Below are 6,348 nucleotides of genomic sequence, written 5' to 3' on the forward strand. Positions count from 1 at the left end.
CAAAATTATGTAACCCAAGCCTTAACTAAAATTTCTAACAGAACACCAAACTTTTAATGCATGTATCTTCAGATACTTTGGCATATATCACAATTCTAAGGGAATGCCACAATTTCTATGGAACCTTACTAGAAATTTGAAATACCCAAACCTCTATCATGATTTCTAACAAAACATCAATATTTTTAAGTGCATATCAAAATTTCTAATGAGGTATTTTAATATATCAAATCCTGATTTACAAGCCTAAATCATTTTGATATATACAAAATCTGGTAATGGAGTTCCAAAATTTCTAATAGCACCTCCTTATAAGTTTTGGTATATACCACAATCTTTATAAATTTTATACGAAAATTTTAATTTTATGATTTAAGAAATGAGTTTTGTTATTCCATAATAGCAAAATCGTAACAAAATAGTGGTGATACCACATGTTTTTAAGACTGTTGCCTTGTAATCTAGATGAAATTTTGCCTTGTTTGTTTACATGCATTTAATACATTTTGAAATCATTATTTTCATACAGCTGAACTAATTAATAAACAACACTAAAATCGAAATAACATTGAGCAAATATCGTTTTATACACCGCATTATAATAACATAACCAAAAAAAAAAAAAAACATCCCAAATTGGTCCAGACCCAAATTCATTCCCCTCATTTTCAAGTATATCGGCAATGGATACTCACCATTTGGTCCAAATTCAGATGACCATTTTTGATATAGCAAATCTTAGAATTAATATCCTCATGGTGTTAATTGGTCGGTCGGATTCATTATGGTATAATCAGACAAGGAAACCAAAGTATTTTGCTAAAGACTGGCAGGAAAACTAGAAATGTCAATGATTAACAAATTGCAAACATGTTTTAACCTCCCATGCCACAACCTTGACGGAGTACATCATAAATTGATGAACTCAGTGTGCTCGCAATTCTCATAGCATTTCCTAACAGATTCAGGATTGAATGGCACTTTCTTCTCTCTCACAAAACATTTATTGTCAGTTGCAGTAGAACTCACACACATGGGGGAATACAGGAATCAGCATGTTTTCCATCCCCTATTACCAATCATATTTGTATAATTCGGTAAATTACCCAAATCTACATTGACTAGATCTAAAGACATACCCACCTCAAGAAGGGCACCAAGTTGTAATAGGTTCTGAAGCCTTTCTTCCACTGTGGCCGAGAAAAACCTCTTATCATCATAGCAGAGATGTTTTCTTTTCATAGATGCCATCTACAAAGCTGAACTAGAAAACGACCCAAGAATATAAACCTCGAGTGATCCAGACAAAGAGTAGCAAATAAATGGTTTAATGCAATGAATTTCTACTTAATACTTTAATTTTAATAAGAATAATAAAAAGATGTTACAAACTGGCCTACATAAAAACTTAAATTAAAATGAGTTACTAAAACTAACAGCAATTACCAAATAGCAAAGAACTAAATTCATCAAACGGGGAAAAAGTTGGAAACATAAACCCTAAACAAAAAATCTCACATTTAAGCAAATAGAAAGTGAGCAAATCACAACATATGTATACCAGTTGGAGATTTGATTACTTCTTTTCTGAGTTTCTTGTGGAGTTTGTGGTCAGATTGTCACGATAACCCAATTGGATGGAGGCAAGAAAGGGTCGCGCATCTTGCCTGTATCATGCTAGAAAGCCAATATAGTAAGAAAAACAACAAAATTTATACTAAGAAATACCGTAAAATTATTACATATGAATCATTTTCAAGGAAGAAACTAAAATTGAAGAGTACAAATTTGAAATCACTTATTGGAGAATCAAAAGAGTACTACGAAAAAAAGAGTGTGGCAAAATAGGAGGTGGTGTCGAAGTAATTGGTGGAGCTTGTGGTTGGATTGGCGAGATAACACAATTCGCCATCTGAGATGTGATATGGGAGGAAGCCAACATCGTAAGAAAATGGAAAAAAAAAATAAGTCAAATAAAAACTGAATAGTAAAAAATTTGAAATCACTAACTTGAGAATTGAGAGTGTCCTGAAAAGAAAAAAAAAGGAGTGCATGGCGTAATAGGTAGCGGCATTGAAGTAATTAGTAGAGCATGTAGTGAGAAAGGAGCTGATAATGGAGTTGGTAGGCAACAGTTCGTTGGAGAGGTTGGAGCTGCTTGAAGGGAAAGAGATGTAAATGTTTGTGGCTAGTGAAGAAACCCTAAACATTGGTTATTATTGTATGAGAACAAAACGTTGTGTTCTGTTTTTGATGGTTCCCCCCCACCCCAAAAAAAAAAAAAATTGTTTAATATATTAAAATCCCACGCACCTCCAGACCAATATTTCAAAGGAAACAATGTTAGAATTTTGGTATTTTCCAATATTTCTAATTTCTACCTTCAACTACTCATTCAAAATATATTCGTAGTTACTCTTCTCAGCTACAAAAACAAGGGAAAACCAAAATTTTCATTCATCAATTTGGTGGAATTTCAACACTCGACAACCAATTTAGGTAGGAAGAAGAATACACGATTAGGTACGAATACTTAAATCCTAAATCTTAAGATTAATATTTGATTTTAACCAACTATTTTTATGTAAGTATGCAATACATATGTATGTATGCAAGTATATATGTATTTCGTAAAGTATATACGACCATACCATGTAAATAAGACCTACACTAGAGAAAGTAGACCATGGAAAACTAATTTTGTTTGCATACTGCTCATGCATAACTAGAACCTATATTATACCTTATTCTTTCCACCTTGTTCTTCACATTCTAACTCTTTTTTTTGTATTCTACTTTCTCCGTGGTCATCTTTTGTTTGAAAGGCTTCTTCTCTGAATCCAAAAGTTTTGACCACTCTGGCCAACTTTCAACATACCTCATTCAAAAGAATATAAACAGTTACTAATATACATATAATCAGCATCAATGGTTGTATATAAAACTCGTCAATAAACCACCAATAAACATAGAATTTCTCAAAACTTCAACTCACATGTACGTGCAATTTTTGTTTCTCCTTACTTTTCTCTTGACATTTCCTTCTTGGGCACTTGCACTACAAAAAGACCATAAATTATCTTTATGGAATTTCTAAAACCTTAAGCATTTATTATCTGCATAATCCTAAACGGATACCTATTTCACAATGATAACAAATAATGTAACTTCCGCATAATGTAAATATGATGATACTGGTTTCTGCACTTTCTTCGACGTTCCACTTGCCATTACAACCTATATTGATAATACAAAAAACATCAAGACATATGCAGAGCTCTAACAAAGATGGAAAGATGGATTAAACAGAATCGAAAAAGCAAGGATTAAACATTCATGTAGTCTGGAAGCCATCCAGATTGAGTTCAAACCATCTAGATGACATTTTTGGAAAAATAGGATAGAACCTAGCAATTTATCATCCATCTGAATGGGAAGTTTGCCATCTGGAAAGCCATAGACCCTAGACAATCGTATCTTTAAACTACATAATCAGATCTCACGATTAACTCAACAAAGAATCTTTAAACCACGCATACAGTAACTAAATAGCTATAAAGACCAAAAAACAAGCTGATTTATCGACAATCAAATACAAATAACTTCAACAACTATGTAGCTTTACAATATGTACTAGTTACAATTTAAAAGGGTATAACCAAAACACCCCCACACTTACACCAACAAAATATTTCATTTCAAATAGTACGGAAAAGCATATATTCAACATCAATTAATTATAAAGGTCCTACATCAACAATAGGGTATAAAATTTACAACCACAAAACTATGTAAAAAATTTCAAGACATCAAAGAACGTATCATAAGATAGAATTAAACCATTACAAGCACGCATCACAATTACAAATGGTGAGACTCAAACATAGTTACTAATACATTGACTAAAAAGAACAAATTATTATTTTAATGTAACATTATAATTGTTATTGTAAATTCATTATTTGTCCTTGATTAAGATAAAAATATCCACGAGTTGTAGTAGTCATGCATAAAAAGGAAAAATTCCCATTGGATTAGATTTGATGGTCAATATCATAATTATATTTACATTAATAATTTGTATCATACAAGTGTTAATAAATTTGGTATATGTTACTTTTCATTTCTATTATGATATGTAGCGTCCAAAATTATGAGATTGTCACTAAAGAAATGGTGGAAATGCTATTTGAGTACATAATTATATACTTAATATTTTGAAACTTACACTCCATATACTTGGACATAAAAATATATGAAATCTTGAAAACAAAGAAACTATAATCATGTCGGGTACACAATTATATACTTTCATTCACCCAAATACGAGTAGCATAGCTAGCAAATACTATCAATAAATTATTTAGTATTCTTAGTTTGCTACTATTTACTATCCTTTAATGACAACCTTTATAGGTCTCTGAGTTCTTAATTTTGGTTATTGTTAACTATCCTTTAACAAAAGTCCATGCCTGAAACTCAACGCTAGTCAACAAGAATTTGTTCATTTCTGAGTTATGATTCTAGGAGAAACTTTGTAAAGGCAACAATTAACAAAAAAATTAATTAAAGGAAACAATCAAGTACTAAACATGCTATAATTTCAAAAGGGAAAAAGAAAAGGGAAGGTGCCATGAGTTTCAAATAGAGACACGAACTTAAGATATGTTGGAGCTTTGCACCAGAACGGAGTGTCGAACAGGGCCGGAGCGGGATAATAGGTGGCGACAGAAGGTGAACCCGAAGCGGGAGGAGGTTTGGCGGCGAAGAAACTAAGAGAATAAAATGCGAAGGACTGTTAAAATTTCTGGTCGCATCGGAGAGTCGAACGTCGTTGGAGTGCGGGATAATAGGCGGTGACGGAAGGCGAATTCGAAACAGGGGAGGTTTGGCTGTGAAGAGAGGAGAACAAATGAAGATTTTTGGGGCAGTTCAAATTCTTAGTCACGCCGGAGTTTTATCGGCATAGGAGTGTGGGAAACAGGTGGCGAAGGAGAAACCGGGGGAGTTAGGCAGTGAAGAAGACAAGAGAAGAAAGACAAGACTTTATTTATTTATTTTTTTAACCAAAATGAAAGGGTTAGGGTAAATTTTATGTATAACCGGTCATTACCGGTTCTAAATTCTTTTTAATTTTTTTCTTTTTTCAATGGTCACGATCTAATCAAGGTTAATGTAACAGCCGGGTTACTTTTTTCCCCTTTTTTTTAAGCTTCCCATAAGCTTGTATTAAGAGTTCATCTTCAGTTTTGCTACTTTTAAGAGAATGTTGGATTTAAAATTATAATGTATTCAGTCAAACATAATCATAAAGTAATTATATTTTTTAACCAAGAATTTTTTATGATTATTCAATTAATTTGTACTATCCGAACACGTCACATATATTGTTTTGTTTTCTAAATTTTTTATTTTTGTAATTTTTTTAAGACTTTTAAATTTTATCATGCGACACATATTCATTAGTTGAGAATTTTCACAGTATCAAAAAATTAGCCAAAAACCTATAATGAAAGAATATTTAGATTCAAATAAGGATAATTTAAAAGTTAATATAGATATAAGATATGTGAAATATGCTAATACATGTCTATAGGTAGAATTAGAGCAACAAAATGATATTTTGTATTAAAAAAACATTTGTTTTTTTTTTCAAATATTGCTATTAAACATACAAAATTGAATTATATTTTCAAACTCTCCCGATAGTTAGAAAAAAACTTCCTAACATTGATGAAAAATACACTAATTCCTCCAGATTTATTTATTAATTAAATTTTAGATTAAAAATAAATTTATTCTTTATATTACTTATTATTTTCGCTCTTTTTAATTTAATAATTTTCAATTAAAATTATAAATAGATCATTATTTAAATTAAATTATAAATTATATAATATTCATGTCTCAGTTAATACTTAATAATTGCAAACCTGCAAAGTCTTTTTTGTGTACATAAAAATTATAAATGAAATATAACTCTACTTAGAATTTAAAACTCCCTTTATTAGATAAAACACTCTTATTAAATTATGACACCTTTAATATAGGTTGAAAGGGAATATAAGTTTCTGAATTTTGGCGAAAAAATCAATTAAATTCTTTTATGAAAAACACATTTAATTAAACTCTCAAATTAAATTAATTAAAATTTTTTACCAACCTTTTTACAACACTAACGCGATTTCCTTTTATTTTTTTCTAACGTGGCATGCCACGTTAGCACCATTTTTCATGTCAGCATGCTACATCAGCATCATTTATCATGTCAGCAAAATTAACGATCAAACCAATCAATTGATGATTTTTGCTAACGAAAGGGCCCAGTTGATTTTCAGGGAGTCATTA

The 6,348-nt window shown here is 30.9% G+C and overlaps 1 long non-coding RNA gene across 7 annotated transcripts; it reads right to left on the bottom strand.

Annotated features, from left to right (window-relative positions):
* Positions 1 to 538: 538 nt before the first annotated feature.
* Positions 539 to 5,064, bottom strand: LOC107886310 (uncharacterized). 7 transcript variants are annotated; one of them, XR_001680711.2, is made up of 6 exons: positions 4,659 to 5,064; positions 3,139 to 3,237; positions 2,996 to 3,058; positions 2,744 to 2,866; positions 1,562 to 1,677; positions 539 to 1,259 (listed from the first exon to the last, which is right to left on the bottom strand). It is a non-coding gene; the product is annotated as an uncharacterized lncRNA (long non-coding RNA). The 7 variants fall into 7 exon arrangements; XR_005915175.1 differs by having other exon boundaries at positions 539 to 1,264; XR_001680712.2 differs by having other exon boundaries at positions 2,744 to 2,904.
* Between the last annotated feature and the right edge of the window lie 1,284 nt (positions 5,065 to 6,348).

The sequence above is a fragment of the Gossypium hirsutum genome, chromosome A03 (assembly GCF_007990345.1).
Source record: "Gossypium hirsutum isolate 1008001.06 chromosome A03, Gossypium_hirsutum_v2.1, whole genome shotgun sequence".
In the NCBI taxonomy this organism is placed as follows: Eukaryota; Viridiplantae; Streptophyta; class Magnoliopsida; order Malvales; family Malvaceae; genus Gossypium; species Gossypium hirsutum.